Genomic DNA, 18,387 nt, shown 5'->3' with positions numbered 1-18,387 from the left:
TGCTTGTACTGCTCAGCAGGTACACTCTCAGCAAGGATCAAGGGCGGTTGCACTTGCAACGGATTCATCCTATCATAGGGTAACAACAAAGTTTCCACTCTCTTCTTCACCCAATCAGTGTAATCAAGCATAGCAATGGCAAACTTCTTCCCTAAGATAGATCCATCTTGGACACCAATAGACCTCCAGGCTCTTCCTATCTGCTCCAATCTAACAGGGTCGATTCGCTTCTCAAAGTACACACTCTCAACTATCTCAGCTTCAAGTGGTCTTCCACTCATGACAAACCCTAACTGACGAAGAGAAAGAACCGGGTTGTAATTGATGCAACCCTTAGTCCCCACAAGTGGCACGCTCCGGAATTCTCCACAACTCATAATAACATCACGCACGACCATCCGATAAGATTGCCATCTAATATCAAATGAAGTAAGAGACATAACCCTCTGAGTCCACCTATAAGTGCTCTGAGCCTCCACGAAAGGTCCACTAACTGGCAGGAGAGACATGAACCATCTGAGCAACAGTGGGAGACAACCTCTGATAGCTCCACCCTTACCATGCCTACTGTGGATAGCATAATAAGTGTCAGCTAACAGAGTAGGAATCGGGTTCCCTCCAATGAAAATACAGACTGCAGCATAGTCCACGAAGTTGGGCATACTCGGAAACAAAACAATCCCATAGATCATAACAACAAGCTGGGCGTGAAAAGCTTCCCAATTCCCCTTCTCTGCTTCTCTTCTAGCAACTCTCAATAGAAACTTCAAAGGCATACCCACAACATCCCAACTGGACTTCCAATTATCACTGACCTCCTTGACACTCAACCGGAGAGCTCTGGCAACAACCCTGAAGTCAACCTCCTTGGGCACATCCAAGAAAGGGACCTGATGCTGAATCGGGACACTCAACAGAATGGAGTACTCCTCGAGAGTAGGCGCCAACTGATAATCCTGAAAGGTGAAGCAACGAAGCTCTGGGTCATAGAACTGAAGAAGAGTCTGCAACGGCACTGGATCGACTACCATCTTCAACAGTGTCAGAATATCCCCATACTGATCCACGAACCCCCTCAGATGATCACTGGTCACCAGGTTGCTTAACTCTATCAGCGATGTCAAAGGCTCACGGTGAAAAATGTAGGAACAAGTCTTCTGCTTCGGCTCTGGGACTGTTGCCATCTCTATCAGTGAACAAGCTCTGGAATGTACCTGAGAAATGATATGCATGCAGGGATTAGTTTTTTCTTTTCTTTTCTTCTTCTTTTTTTTTTCAATTCTTTTTTTTTTTTGCGTTTCTTTTGAAAATAAACATGCTATGATGCAAATGATGCAGACGACTGGCAGGCTATGCATCTCGGAACACAGGATCGAAGCTTCGGCTTGAACTCTGAACCACAATTCATCTGAAACCCAAAGCCAACTGACAAACTGTCATCTGAACCCAATCTGAGGAATCAAGTCACCAACAGGACCACAAGTCACCAACTAGTCACCGACAAGTCACCAACTGTACCTGTAATAATGATCATTCCCTCCCCACTCACGGGTGTCATCTAGGCCAGGGTAAGGTCGAGAGAAACGCAGGATAAACAACCCTTTCAAGAATATCATTTTGTGACCACCCGATGTATGCACCGATAATACCCCATCAGAGTCTGAACTGCTCGTGATATCAATGTTCCGCTAGGTGGCGCATACCACCCGCTTCCCATGAATAACTCTATTCCTAGGTTTCCTAGATTTCACTCATAGCCTGGGTATTGGGCCTTTTACCTCGAGTAACTCCCACCCCAAACAGAGAAACACAGCACAGCCAGCACAGATGAATATGAATGAATGAAAACATTAATGCACACATAAATGCAAACAATAAATAAATGAATGCAATAAATAACAGCAAACAGCAACCAAAACCCTAACCTAGAGAGCGCTAGGAGAGACTCGCTTAGGGAAGATGGACCAGCAAGAGGTCAACTTCTCTTTATTCCCAGCAGAGTCGCCAGCTGTCGCATTACGCGAAAAACCGGCGGGAAACAAGAACAACAGAGCCGCCACCGTGCGTTATTTATCCCAAAAGAGGGAAAGGAAACGCTCGAAGTAAACCTGGAAAGAACATGGTCTCGCGACCAAAGAGAATGGGATCGGGAGTCGGTTATGCGAAGGGAAGGTATTAGCACCCCTACACATCCGTCGTACTCGACGGGATCCACGCACAAAAGGAAGGAATATGGTTGCTAAAACACTGCTCAAAAACAAACAAATACTGGCTGAAAGAGACACAAGAAAACAAACAAGACTGACTCGGCAGGATATCGCATCCTGGGCCTACTTAGTCTATCAAGCATAGACATCAGAGTCAAAGTAGTTCGGACTGGGGGAAAAACATGCTCGCTAGGATGTCGTATCCTATGCATACATATCTTCTTGGACTAAAGAAGAATCAGAGCATCCGTAGCTCGGCTCACGCACGCCAAACAAATAAACACGGGAAATCGACTGCCAATCGCTGGACTTACGTCAAACTCCACACAAAAACAGGCAAACATGGAACCCGAATGCCAATCGCTGGACTTATATCAGCTTCCAAACCAAACACACCCACACTGGAACCCGAATGCCAATCGCTGGACTTATATCAGCTTCCAAGCACACAACAAGAGGATACGGAATACCAATCGCTGGGCTTACATCCATCTCCTAACACACACAAGACAAAACAAAACGGGCGCCCGGAGAGATCAGCTCATCTCCTGCCTACGTACCTCATCTGGTATGAGGATCAGGGCGACGTAGTTCCCCTACGCAGGGACAAAGGACTAGCCTAACCAGATAACAGAGGGAGACACAACTAGGGAGACTAACTCGAGCCTAGATGTTATCATGCAAAATCATCCCTAAGTTAAGGTTGCTATCTAACTTGCACAAGGAGCAAGCTATCCTAAAGCACAGGCAATAGCAAAGCAAACAATCACAGATAGCATACACTATATACACACCAAGCGGGGCTCAAACAAAGGTTAGGCTGCAAGAGCAAGCCAACTGTATCAGGGTGATGTTAGCTCTTAACCCTAACATTGAGAGTTAAGGTGAAGCTGATGAAAGGTGAGTGAAGATGAGACTTCACAGCTCTTATCCCTGGCCTGGGAGAGCTTCAGACAAAGAAGTATGGGTTCAGAAAGTGGGAACCCTTCTACACTCATGACACTGACTCAACTGTACAACTGTACAAGGATCTTGGGTTACTATCCACAATGCATCAACACAGTGGTGTGAGCAGAGGGACGACTCAACTGAATAGCAGGAGATGGATTGCACATCTCTTGTGTCTGCCAATTGCCTTATCAAAGGTCTTTTCCTGCTTGGGGACAAAAATAAACAAGCACAAACATTGCCTCTTAAGGAGGACTTCAGACAGGTGCCTGGCCAAGTAACAGGCCAGGTCTTCCAGACTACATGGAGAAGAGATCATTATACCTCAATGCTCAAGCTAGCAAGCAAAGCAAACACAAGTTCACAAGGGAACTATAGCAACTAAGGTACCTGAAATCAATCCAACATAATCAGTACTCAGCTCAAACAAAAGTCAAACAGAAAATTACAAGTCCACAGCACAAACAGATAACAAGCATCAGTGCACAAAGGTGCAAGCTACAAGGCCTATGTACAAGTCTCAATGCCTAAAAAACAAACTCAAGGTTAGTCATAAACAAGCAATAAACCAACTCCAATTGAGTGCACATCGTCAAGCATAAGCAATTGTGCTCTTTGACCTGAAACAAAGCTCAAATGTGAGAACACAAACCACTAGTACAAGACTAGGGTCAAAATGGGAGCAATAAACCAAAACAGAACATGAAACTTATCAAAAATCAAGATCAATCAAATAAGAATCAAATCCAAGTGGCCTCACATTCATATCATCAACCAATGTCATTTCATACATCAATCATGGTCAAACATGCAATTTGAAGCTCATAGAACCAAACAGAAAGATTCAACTCAAATCAACTCACAAGCATTTCAATAAATCCCCAAAAAATTCATGGTCAAACAGCATTCATAACATGACAATCATACCAAATTTCAAGTCATTTGGACCAAGGTAAGCAAGTCAATTAAATTCCAAAAGGAAAGACATGCTCAAACAAGCTCATACAAGGCAACAAATCATAGGTCAACTTCAAGCAAGCATAAAACAGAAACTACATATGATAAATGAACCAAATTAAAGCCATGGCAAACTTCAAGATGTCTAGAATACACATGTTAAATTTCAAGTCCATCCAATAAACAACAAGAATTTCACAAATCAAATAAACTCATGACTCACAAAAAGTCCACAATTGGTCAAACAGGGGAGAAAATCTCAATCAAATAGGAAAGGCACTCAAAAAATCCACAAAAAATCACATTCAAACTTAACATCCAGAATATTAAACATGCAAAAATTCAGGTCATTTAGAGTTCATAGGGCATGGTAACAAAAATCATGAAGTTGGACATGAAATGGTGTGACACAAATTGTCACACCTCCAAAGATCATAGCATATCTCACAATCCAGGAATGCAAAAATCACAAACTATATACCAAAATGCTCCTCAAGGTGTCTAGATTGTGCATACAAAATTTCAAGAATTTCCAATTAAGCATCATCATTTCATGATCAAAATGGTAAACAAGGTGCAACAAATGACATATTCACATAAACCCTAGCCAAAACAGAAATCCACAAGTGCACAATTTCCACAAAAATTAACAAAAAATTCTAGAGATTGCAAGGATCATCATGGAAAAAATCTCATATTAATTGGACAAATGGTTTGAGAGTTATGAATTATTAAGGAAAAGAAAAAATTAAAAAAAAAGTGAAACAAGGCAAGATGAACATGATAACATGATATGAAGAAATGCCAAAACCTAAAATGAAAAGTGCATGAGCGGAGGATCGAACCTCCTCCAATTCAAACTAGCGCACGCCATAGTGAAACGCCGGGTTTCACTAATACATGTGGCGCAGCGTGATTGGCTTCATGGCATAAAAACAAGCAAAACGTATGCATATACACGGGGAGCAGATCAAACAATATCTGGAAAGTGTTCTTCACACATTCATCATGTTCTTCATCCAAAATTCCAGCACATGAACAAATATCACCAAAATCAAAATTGAGCACATCAATAGCTTCATCTTCTCAAGCACAACAACAATCCTAACATGATTTTTCCTAATTCAAACTAACAAGTCTAGATCGAGCAAGGAAAGTTTTGTCAACGAAACTTAAAATCCAGATATCTCATTCAATTCTCAATGAAATTCAATTCTACAAAGTGCAGCATACTCCACAATCAAGGATCTATCAAATGCATAGCTTAATTTCAAGAATTATTAGAATCGATTTCTAACCTTCAAGTGATGGCAGAGTTGAATTCGTGGCTTTCAAGCTTGGATAAGCAAAAATAGATGTTACATAACTCTTCAATGGATGAATGGATGAGGATTTGATGCTCAGCGATGCTTGAATTCAATGGAATCTCCAACTGCCATAGCTATGTACATGCTCCAACAGTTCTTAATCCAGCTTTGAAATGGCGATTCCTTGCTTACAGAAGCTCAATAATGATCGTAGATGATGAAACAATGAAGAACCAATGCAACGTTCTTGGAGAATTTTCAGAAAAAGTGAAATGAAAAGTTGAGAGAATTGTGCAATTCTTGATCTAGATCTGTTTGAAATGAATGTTAATGATGGATTCAGTTAGGATTAGGAATATATATGAGCTGTTAATCCACTTTGTTAATCTCAATTAGCCAAAATCCTTGGTGATTAGTGAAAATGCAAGTTATGTGTAATTGGCCAAAATAACCTCATGTATGCAATGCCTTGCTACAGTGCACGAAACCCTGTCCAAACACACTCCAAATGTGATTTAAAACCAATTGCCAAGCTTGGAGTGCATGGAAAATGCTTAGTTTTGAAAGTCACTTTTTCCCTCCCTTTTTAAATTCAAGTCACTTGAAAAATGGACCTTTTGTATGATGATTTTTGATGAAATGTGATGAAGGATTATGATAGCTCATGTCAAATGTGAAATGCTCCAAAAAACCTCACTCAATTTGGCCAAATGGTGTGAAAGTCATCCCACTTTGAAGTTCAAAATTTCTTGACAATGATTCGATCATAACTTGCCAACGACACATGAGAAATTCATGTTCTTGGACTTTTTGGAAAGGTGAGAGCAAGATCTTCAACTTTAATGTTGGACAAAATTCCATTTGAAGCACTTATGATGATGTAAATTTGAGGAGAAGACCTTTCCATTTTTGGCAGTTTGAAATTACAGGTCACTTACTATTTTTGGAAATTTTTCATCTGACCTCAAATTCTTCAATCTTGATCTTTGACATGTCAAATGAGACTTGTATGGACATGAATGAGGCCTTTCAAACCATCTCCCACCTTCAAATCCATGAATTCAGGCACAGTTGACCACAGTTGACTTTTTAGGGTTTTAGATGAAATCTAGCTTGACTGTTGAGCTTTGATCATCCAATCTTTGGCCAAACCACTTCAAAAGGATCCCTAGGCCATGTGAACATGTTGAACCAACCTTAGGGTTTTGTATCAATAGGAATTGCACTTGCTTGCTTGCTTGACTGATCCTCCTAACCAGTTGACCTAATCTTGTCTGAGGACTTGCACTTGGGCAAAGGACAATGCAATGTTATGCAGTGGACTATGTAATGTGTGACCTAATATGAAAATGCATGTACAAAAAGGGAGGTGCAAATTTGAGGTGCTACACTCTTTTCAGAATTATCCTCAGGGATATTCACAACAAATTCTTTTACTAACCCATCATAACATTGGGGCAGAGCAACCACAGTCTTCATCAGTCCAGCAGCCTTAATCAATTCCATGACCTCTACAGCCTCCTTTCCCAGCTCCATTTCAACAGAAACCCTCCTTTGAATGACAAACTTCCACTTGGCAGCCCCATCTTCTAGATGGAAAGAGATGTTATCTAAGTGCACAACTGCAACTTTGCCTGGAGACTTCTTGACAGTCTGTCTTTTAGCAGGAGAGATGTCTGGGACATCGTCTTCGACATCATCATCAGAGTCAGAACTCTCTCTGACTTTTCTCTTCCTAACCTCAACTTTACTCCATTATTTGGAGGGTCCTACACCAGCAGTCTTCTTCCTAGTCCTAGTTGTCATCATTTCAGCCACAATCTTCCCTTTTCTGGTCTTCAATTTCCTCGCAGCACTTGGTTTTACATGATGAACCAAGGTGTCATCCTCTTCCTCTGAACTCTCTTCCTCCAGATTAATAACATTCTCAGCAGGCTCATGAGAACCATCTACTGGTTTCTTACTAGGAAAGGTTTTACCTAGAGAGCATAATCCTTCAGCAGCCCCTTCTTTCTCTGATCTAGATGAGTCATCATCTTTCTCATCTTGGGGTTCCACCTCAGGTGAGGGGTCCCTTCTAGATAGAGGGGTAGAAACACCCTTGACTGCATGCCCTTCATTCAGAATCCTAGTAACTAGGTTCCTAATGGTACGATCAGTAAAGTGCATGTCCTCTTTATGAGGAGATTTTTCAGGAATGTTACCTTGCTTACTTCCAGCCATGGAAGAAGGGCCATTGGCGTCACCTGGTATCACAGAAAGAGGAGTAACGTCCAACACGTCTTCATCTAGAAACTCCATGGAGGGAGTCCTTGCATGATGAGAGGGTTTTCAACTAGAGGATGAGGGATGTTGAGACATTTTGTTGAACTTTTGAAAAAAATCTCTTTGCCCTAGCAGAGGTTTTCTGAGAAGTTGGATGAAGATGGAAATGGCTGTGTTTAGGTAGCATGTTGAAATGGCATAGATACTAGTTCCAATACTAGGTAATGATTCATCATTAATGTGGCTCTTTCTTTTAAGTGGGCAGACAATATTTTTATTACCTTTTCCACTCCACTTTAATTTCCATAACTTCACAAGAATCCAAATCCTCAATTTCCCTCTTACATATTCAAGCTGGTTATCATCCAAACCTCTTGCAAATTTGTCAACTAATTGCATTTCATGCTTTAGAGCTATGAATTTGTCTCCACAAATTTTCTAATGGAGTGATGACAGAAATTAATGTGCTTGGTCCAACTGTGCTTAATAGGATTTTTGGACATAGTTGTAGCATTCAGGTTGTCATAGTACAATGTCATGACATCGTGTGTGACATTGTAAGCAATCATCAGTAGTTTCAACCAACCCTGTTGAGAACAACTACTTCCATCTGCTATATATTCAGCATAAACACCATTTTCATATTTCAAATGTGTAGGACCAGGTGTCCCTTCACTCTCCATCCCAATCTTCTCAACATTGTTCTTGGCACTTATGCTTTGAGATAGACACATAGGCCCTTCTTGTAGCCCAAGTCCAACAAAGCTCTTTCCAACTTCAGACTGTATATGACTAGCAACATGTTCAACCATCTGATCTAACCTCCTATCTATTTGAGCCATCATGAGCCTTTCTCCTTTGGAAGTGATGTTAAGTCTGAGTTTCTGGTGTGACATCCTTGTCTGGCATTTCCCACAGACTTTCAATTTGGGAGTTCCTCTAGCAGATATAATCATCTTCATCCCTTTCCCTTTGACTGAGGTACATTTTAAGGAGTAACTAATTTGAGAGCTCCACATGTAACAGTTGTCTTTGGTTCTGACTCCTTCCATGATCACTTCACTTTTTTTGTTGGTAATCAGACATTCAACTTTAGTGAAGTTAACATTTAGACCTTGGTCACATAGTTGACTGATGCTTATTAGATTTGCAGTCAAGCTTTTAACAAGTAGGACCTTGTCAAGTTTAGGAACTCCAGGGCATTCAAGCTTTCCTATCCCCTTGATTTCACCCTTTGCTCCATCACCAAAGGTTACATAGCTTATGGCATGAGGATGAAGGCCAGTTAGTAGGTCTTCGTTTCCAGTCATGTGTCTAGAGCACCCACTGTCAAAGTACCAATCTTCTTTGGCTGAAACTCTAAAGGGAGTGTGAGCTATTAGACTTGTAACATTTGTCTTAGGAACCCATTGCTTCTTGTTTACAGGCCTGTGCTATTTGGGTCTTGGTTGATAGTGAGTCTGATGATGAACAGGGCTAGAATAACCATACAGCTTATAGCAGAAGGGCTTCAGGTGGCCAAATTTTCCACAGTAATGGCATCTCCATCTTTGATGTTTCCCTTTATGTTGTCTTTCATTCTGATGTTGTGACATATGATGTGACATCTCAGGTTTGCTTTTAATATGGCTGCACTTAGGTTTGGACTTAGGTTTGCAACCAGTGTAACTGCACTCAGGCTTAAATCCATTATACCCAATGCCAAATTTGTCTCCTGTTATTTGTCCAGTTTGGAGAATCTTGTCTAAGAAATCAGATCCATTATTTAACATTCTTACATACTTGGCCATCTCTTCTAGTTTAGAATTCAAGAACATAGCCTCAGTTTTTAACTTGGAGATGGTTTCTACATGCTCTGCCTTCTCATTCTCCAGTTGTACTATCACTTTCTTCTGGCTTTGACTTTCATCTAGCTTGGAATTCATAACCACTTCTTCTGTTTTTAATTTGGAGATGGTTTCCAAGTGTTCTGCCTTTTCATTCTCAAGTTGAGTAATTACCTTCTTCTAGCTTTCAACCTGTTTACATACCTCTGCACTTTTGATACACAACTTTCTGTAGGTAGTGGCCAACTCTTCAATGATTACTTTATCATCACTTGAGTCTTCATCAGAACCCCATCTTCCAGTCAAGGCAGTCACCAAATTTGCAGACTCTTCTGTTTCACTCTCATCAGACCAAGTGGCAGCAAGACTCATGCTCTGCTTCTTTAGGTAGGTTCCACATTCAGTTCTGATGTGTCCATACCTATCACATTCATAGCACTGTACTTCTTTTCCTTCTTTGGGCTTATCATCTACCCTTGTTCTTCTTCCAGCATTGTTGGATTTACTGATGTCAAATGAGATGTTCTTGACATTAGCCTTAGATCTTACATCCATCTTTTTCAACAGTCTGTTGAACTGTCTTCCCAGCATTACTACATCATTTGCCAGATCCTCATCAACATCCCGACTATTTTCCTCCTTTGTGTTTGATATGAAGGATATGCTTTTGGTTTTCCTTTCAGATCCATCATTCATTCCCATCTCAAATGTTTGGAGAGAACCAATTAGCTCATCAACTCTCATGTTGGAGATGTCTTAAGACTCTTCTATGGCTGTCACCTTCATAGAAAATCTCTTAGGGAGTGACCAGACTATTTTCCTTACTAGCTTCTCATCTGACATCTTCTCTCCCATGGCTCCTGAGGCATTAGCAATTTCAAGAATGCTCATATGAAATTCATATATATTTTCATCTTCTTTCATCCTTAAATTTTCAAACTTGGAGGTGAGCAGTTGTAGTCTAGACAGTTTAACTCTAGAGGTGCCTTCATGAGTGGTTTTGAGAATGTCCCAAGCATCTTTAGCCACCTCACAGTTGTTTACCAACCTGAAGATGTTCTTGTCTACTCCATTGAATATGGCATTCAATGCTTTAGAATTTCCAAGGGCTAGATCCTCCTCCTCCTTGGACCATTGTTCTTCAGGCTTCTTGTCAGTTGTGGCTTTTCCTTCCTTAATAATTACTGGATGTGCCCAGCCTATTAACACAGCCTTCCAAGCCTTATTATCCAGAGATTTTAAGAAAGCTACCATTCGAGGTTTCCAATAGTCATAGTTAGATCCATCCAAAATTGGTGGCCTGTGAACAGATCCTCCATCTCTCTCCATTGTACCAGAAAGTATTACCCCTAGATCTCATCCAGAACCAGAGCAGGATGCCTGCTCTGATACCAATTGAAATTCTGGTATCATATATGAGATGTCGAAGGTAATGTCACGACACTAATATCTGAGTAATGCAAACAGGATAAAGATAAAGAATATTAATGCAATAGACACAAGCAATTGTTAACCCAGTTCAGTCCAACTCACCTACATCTGGGGGCTACCAAGCCAGGAAGGAAATCCACTAAAATAGAATCAGTTCAAAGACTCTTCGTACACTTCAAAAAGTTACAGTCTTTCTCACCTAATCTCTACCCGTGCAATTTCTACCTAAGCACTCTTAGATATGAGAACCCACTCACTTCCCTTCAATCACACCTGTGATTTTAAACAACAATTCCTTGTGAAAAGAAAACACTTTTCAATAACACACACTTGATTTTACTTCACAGTTTCAATCAAGTAGACACACACTTGATCTTGCTTAATAGCTTTGATCAAGTAGACACACACTTGATCTTGCTTAACAGCTTTGATCAAGTAGTAACACACTTTTGCTTACAAGCTTAGAGTGACAACTTACAACCCATAAATCAGACCAATTCAATCATTTATGGATGAATTAAATGGCTTACAAGTCTCACGACTAAACATGACACAAACCCTTGCTCTCTCTCAGTATTTCGCTCAGCATTGGTTGTGTAACAAATCAGGTTTTTCATGTCTTATTTATAGAAGCATTCAGCTGGGCTTGGACATCTTGAAAACCCTAAAACTATTTTCCAATTAAATCTTCTCATGACAGCTGGTTAGATCTCCTTGGAAAATAAGTAAATCAGGTTGTAATTAATGATTGAATGCGCTTGCAAATCAGATCTTCAATCATACATAGATTTCCATTAAATGTGCAATCACATAACACATAACATTCTCCCTGAATGTTCTGTGTACAAGATGTCATGACATCGGGTCTGACATCCTGGAACAATCCTGCATAATTCCTTAATTCCATTTATAATTTCCAGCAGGTACAGACATATCATATGCCATGACATTGTGTATGACATCCTGAAAGAATCCTGCATAATTATGTTTTTAAACTCCAGCAGGTACATAGGTATCTTATGTTAAGACATCACAAACAACATCTTGTGAACACTTTTTGTTTTACCAAAATTACTGCCAACACTTAGAACCAATATCCTCTAACATAGGCATAAGATGATAATCGGGAAAAGTAAAGCAACGGTAGAGAGGGTCATAAAATTGAACCAACACACTCAAGATTCTTTCAACCACATTAGTAGATAACACAGATAGAAGCTTCCCACGACTTTGCTTGAAGTCCAAGGGATCTAATACAAAAGATGATAACTTCCTTAGATCTTTCAAATCCGGACATCTAAAACTGTACTTCTTAGTGTTCCTTCATCCATAATCCATGGTCTGAAAATATTTGTAAATAAAACCTCAGTTCCTTGAAGTTATTTTTCGTGTGATGAATGTTATGATGCGCATGAATGCATGAATGCAACAATCACAAATAAGGGATCACACACAAGGCAAACAAACAAAGGTCAAGGGATGAATCAAGTCATTGTCAAGATCAATCATCCATTTTGGTGGATTATGGTTTTCACCTTATCAACACCCAAGTTCCATTGATATTGACAAGACTTGATTGGATCAACCAAGAATCCAGGGTTTTGTTGTGAGTCACGAGAATGGAGTCAGGTTAAGAACCATCCTAAAGGAGTGTACTAAGGATAAAGAACCTGTAGATCATGTTCTAAAAAGTTCCCAGAGTCTTAATTCCATCCATCGGATATTATAGGTTAGGATGACTGACTCATCAACCCATAATATTCTCAAGAGAAACTCATATGAGTGTAGTATCGCGTAACAACTGTTATCAAGTCTACACTTGAACAGTCACCGCACTACGTCCTAAATAGGCCAAGTTGGGTTAAATGTTCTATGGTCCTTAGCTTCTGGAACCCCAAATCAGAGAAAGTAATACCTAACCACAAATAACTTATGTGACATTAATAGCTCCAAAAGGGTCTCCATTGAGTAGATGGGTCTCAAGCCAACTTGTAAAGGACTACTCCACACAAGTTGAACATGACTATACCATCCTCCTATCTTAAGTGCACTCAAGTTCTGGTTAGAACTTATCTCACCACTCAGAGATCACCAAGCATAACAAGTAGATTATATCACACAAATAAGTATACAAACATCAAATATACAATTATATACACATAAAAAAAAGTAGGCTAAACCCATTGGAGACTACTCCCCAGCAGAGTCGCCACTTAATTTTTGTAACGGTAAATTCATGACCATTAAGCTATGGATAAACTTAACATCAATAAAACTAGAGTCGCCACCGCGCTTTTATTGTTTCCAAAGGAAAAAGGGAAAAGTACGAACATAACTCAAGGATAATAAGTTTTCATATCAAAACTAATAAAATGGCAGAGATTACAGATAAGGGGGTTGGTTACAGAGGGAAGGTGTTAGCACCCAAAGTGTCTTAGGTACTCCCAGGGAGCCCTTTTTTATATGTGTATGTGTTTTGGTATAAAAGATGCTTGCAATAAATAGAGTTTGTGGATGAGAAAGAATTCATTAATTATATTTTTGTGTTTGACAAGACCTTAGGACTTGTGCCTACGTACCAACATAAAAATGAGGGATCAAAACCTCGTAGTTCGTGGTAACAATTTCAAAATGAGTGGACTTGCTTTTAACAAAAATTTAAGTTTAAAAGAGGCACAAAGGGCCTAAAAGAGTTTGAATGAGTGTTAGTTCTTTTTGTCTTTTGAAATCTTAAGTAAATATGGTTAGATTCATTTACAAGTTTGATTAAGAAAAGAGTTTTAAAATGCAATGGCATAAGGCCAAAGTTTCTAATTTACAATAAAGTCTAAGTTTAGAAATCACAAGCAAAGAAGATTTTGAAAAGACGGAGATATTTGAAATTTAAGAAGTGAGAGGATATGAAGAGACTGATCCTAAGCAAAAATTTAAAAGTTAAGAGTTGAAAAGATCTGACCAGTGGGATGCAATCTAATAGACAAGAGTGTCATATAGAAACCTACTTTTCCTTTGGACTTTGGAATCAAGCAATATCAATAAGCAAGTAGAAAAATGAAGCGCAAGGCATCAAATAAAGATAGTCACATCCAAGCTAGCAACTTTATAGTCTTCTTCATAATCTTCCCATGTATCAGATGACATACTCCTTGAATGGCTTAGAATAAGGTATTAGATACAGGTTCAAAGTAACATTTGCATCAAGACCATGTAGCAGATGAACTCAAGTGGATCGCAATACTTGCATCAGATGAAAGCTCAAATCATAATAACTTGGTTTTAGAAATGTTGGCATTTTACAAGTCCTTTTGCATAGGGAATGTTGCCTAATTCTAAGTCCAAAGCTCGGATCAAATCCAACAGTCCACACAAACATTTTTTAGGGTTTTTTGTTGTTTATTAAGTATTTTAAGGTTCTAATACCATAAACACAAACAAGATACACAAACAAATATGTACAGTCACAATAGATGGCTCAAATGAGCAAAGTAAAAATGGCATAAACATAAACAAGTTAAATGATATGTATAATGGCAAGTGAAATGATAAAAGGGCTTGAATTTAAATTGCATAAAGTAAATGACTTTAAATTAAAAGCAATTATAATAAGAGTTAGTCAAATGTTAGTTGATTAGAAGTTAGTGGATTTTTGCTTTTCAATTGATTAAGTCATCCTTTGGAGAACACTCAACCCTCTATTACAAGCATAGATCCTTGAACCAAGACATCTTTCAATGGAAGGAAAAAAGGCCAAGTTTCCATACAATACCATGAAAGGGGGGAGACTGACAATCTCATTTACTAGAATGATATGTCTTTTGGGTCAAAATTTAGCGCTATGTTAAGCAATCGTAATTGGACTTATATAGAAGTAAGAACTATCAGAGGCCGGGCAATAGAAATTTTGGTGTTAATGCATGTTAGAGATATGGTATAATGAACCACACACCTAAAACATACCACACTCAAAAAGAAAATGATCAAAGGATGGACCTAATCTCATCCATACTTGTATTAGTTAATCTAACATAAGTTATTGATGAACCAATTAGCCTTAGGACATTGAGATGTCATTTGCCAAATGGAAGGGATGGGATAAAATGGGATTGAAGATGAAGAGGGAAGGGAAATGAGACAAACACAAATTGGTCATGGGAGGACTTTTATCAAATTAAAATTATTCATTCATTTTGGGAGATGAAATGTACATTTCATCAATCCCCTAAATTAAATGATTTTAATCCAACAAAAGTCAAATCAACCTTGACCAAGCTCCAAACACATAGTCAAACTTCACAAGTCAATAAAAATGGATCAACATAAATTATTCACAATTAATCAATTAAATATCAAATTAAAATGCATTTAAATTAAATTATGTTTGATCAAAAACCTAAAACCTCTTCAAAACACCAAATAAATAGCCAAGAGATTTATCCTAGGTCAATCAAGGTCAAATGACCTTAGACAAAAAATTTCATAATTTTTTAAAAGTTAGAAGTATTTTTAAACGATTAAAAATATGCATAAAAACAATTAAATCATGAAAATATCAAAATTAATCCAAAAAATAATTTTAGTTCAAAAAATGAAAGAGGAAAATATTTAAATTTTTTTGGTGAAAGTCCCATTTTTTTGGATTAATAATGAAATTAATATGAATTAATTTAAAATAAGCAATTAAATGAAATAATCAGAACTTCAAAAAATGAGAGCTATCTGATCTCCCTCATTAATTGAGGTGGCCGATCAGATGGTGACAAGCGCACGTTCCATGATGCACTGCAGTCAACGCAGCATATGCTTGGTAATCAAAAGCAACGCATGAGATTAAAACATTTAAACTGGATCCTATGGTTGAGATGCATGACAACACATCATCGGAGCCAGAGCTTCGGTCTTCTTCTCCGGTGGACCTCACCGGACTGGTCGACCATCAACCATCACCAAAATGAAAAAGTAAGACATGGATTTAAAGAAAAAATGATCAGGAGCTCGAATCTGGCCTCAATTTTGTCCAATTCCAAGTATATAAAAAGATACAGGGATTTGAATTTTGAGGATCATGAACTGAGTTGCTTCGATTTGACCTCAAAGCAACTCAATCTTCTTGCCTACATTGATAGGACTTCAGACAACAAAAAATCAGAAAGAATGATGAAGAATTAAGAGAGAATCAAAGAGGAGAAGTTTCTGAAAAATCACCTTCGAGTTGATCTAATTCCACTTGATCTTGATCTTGATCTGGATTTGATTGCTCTTTCTTCCTCTTGCTTGCAGACACCAATTGAGATGAAAAGGGGAGTGAATTTCTGGAGTTTGAACTTCCAAATAGAAGATGAAGTTCAAGCTCGATTTCAACAGAAACCTTCAGAAATTCTATGGCAGTGGGGGTTTGAATCAGTCTAGCAAAGCTTGGGTAAGCTGTTGATGATGAATCTGAAGCCTTAAGCTTGTTTAAATACGCAATGCACTTGATATTTGCACCATTTGAAATTTGGCCTATTTTAGAAACCTCCTTGCATAGATGCATGGGCAATGATTTGGGCCTTAGGAATGAAGCAAACAACTTCCAATTCGTGTGCAAAGTGTACTAAATCTATCATGTGGAAGCATGCAAAAGAATTTGATCACTTGAAATCCAATCTTGCGAAAACACTTCCCATAATGAAGCCATACACAAGTCCCTAAATTTTGATCCAAATGAGATAATACTGGACTTTTTGGAAAGGTGAGATCAAAGGGGACAACTTTCATGTTGAACACTTTTTCATTTGAAGCTTGTATCATGATGAATTTGAGGTGGAAGTTTGGGAAATCAAACATATTTGAAATTTTTCTAAGTCCCAAGTCAAATATTCACTTCTTCCACCTTGAATAACTTTTCCTATGGACTTCAAATTAGAAACGTTCCTTCATAAAAGTTGTATCTCTTTCAAACCTCTTAAATTTGGTCACAAATTTGACCTCGTTTGGATTTGGCATGAAGGAGTTATGCATTTTAGAAATTGAGGAAAATCACTTGTTCAATGTTAATGGTCCAAAATGCCATATAATGTTTCCTCTTGGAACATGCATTTGCATGTTGAATTTTCACTTCCTCCAAACATCAAAGTTTAAGTAGACATCCTGAATTTGATCATGCAATTTTAATGGATTTTATCTAATAAACATTGAGCAAGTTATTGTCTTGGGAAGTTGACCTTCAAACTAGGGTTCAGACAAAATGACCTATAATCTTTCACCATAAGAAATGACTTTACAAGGAAAAATAGCTCTTGAACTCAACATGAAAGTTGTTTCTAATGTCATTTAGAGTAATGTTTCTCTTGTAATCATTTTCATATGACAAAAATTGTAGGAGATAAGGTCTAGGGAACCCTAGTTTTGACCAGTTGACTTTCTCTGGTCAACCACCATGAACCATCTTGCTAGCTTGATATTCTCTTGACTTTTAGGGCTCTAGTAGGATCATATATGCACAAAATGATGTAATATGAAGTATCCCTTGAGATGTTTGATCAATTGTTGAGGAAACGTGTTGAAGAAGTCACACAAGATACCCAAATGAATTAGGGTTTCCAAGGCAAACAAACTCCAAACTCTTGATGATTTCTTGATCAAAATATCATATGAAGGTCATGGGGATCCATATATGATACTTAAAGCCAATTTGAACCATTTATTGATTGAGCTTCTTGCATTGAGGGTCTTAAACCCTAGATATGAGCTTTATATGGCGTAGGTGAGCATACATACTACCTACAAAAGCAACAAGCTATACATTGATATATTTTTGGTATTTTGGTTAGTAAATAATAGAAAATGAAGTATGATATAATCAAAAGTGCTTGGTGATCTCTCCCAATGCCAACCCAATGAATGAGGGGTAAGGAGGATGCCAAGTTGTGATCCCAATGCTAATGCATATGATGAGATAGCATGAGGGATCTTAGGGTCAAAATTGGAGTCTTACACCGGCCTTAGATAGTTGTGACTTCTACATAAGTCCAATTACGATTGCTTAATATAGCGCTAAATTTTGACCCAAAAGGCATAACATTCTAGTAAGTGGGATTGTAAGTCTCCCCCCTTTCATGGTATTGTATGGAATCTTGGCCTTTTTCCTTCCTTTGGAAGATGTCTTGGTTCAAGGATCCATGCTTGTGGATAGAGGGTTGAGTGTTCTTCAAAGAATGACTTAATCAATTTAAAAGCAAAACACCACTAACATCTAATCAACTGACATTTGACTAACTTTTATTATTATTGCTTTTAATTTCAAGTCATTTACTTTATGTCATTTAAATTCAAGTCATTTACCATTTCATTTGCCATTTATATATCATTTAACTTGTTTATGTTTATGTCATTTTCACTTTGCTCATTTGAGCCATATGTTGTGATTGTATATATTTGTTTGTGTATCTTGTTTGTGTTTGTGGTCTT

Source organism: Lathyrus oleraceus, chromosome 6 (assembly GCF_024323335.1).
Source record: "Lathyrus oleraceus cultivar Zhongwan6 chromosome 6, CAAS_Psat_ZW6_1.0, whole genome shotgun sequence".
NCBI lineage: Eukaryota > Viridiplantae > Streptophyta > Magnoliopsida > Fabales > Fabaceae > Lathyrus > Lathyrus oleraceus.
Note: the sequence above shows the minus strand (reverse complement) of the source record.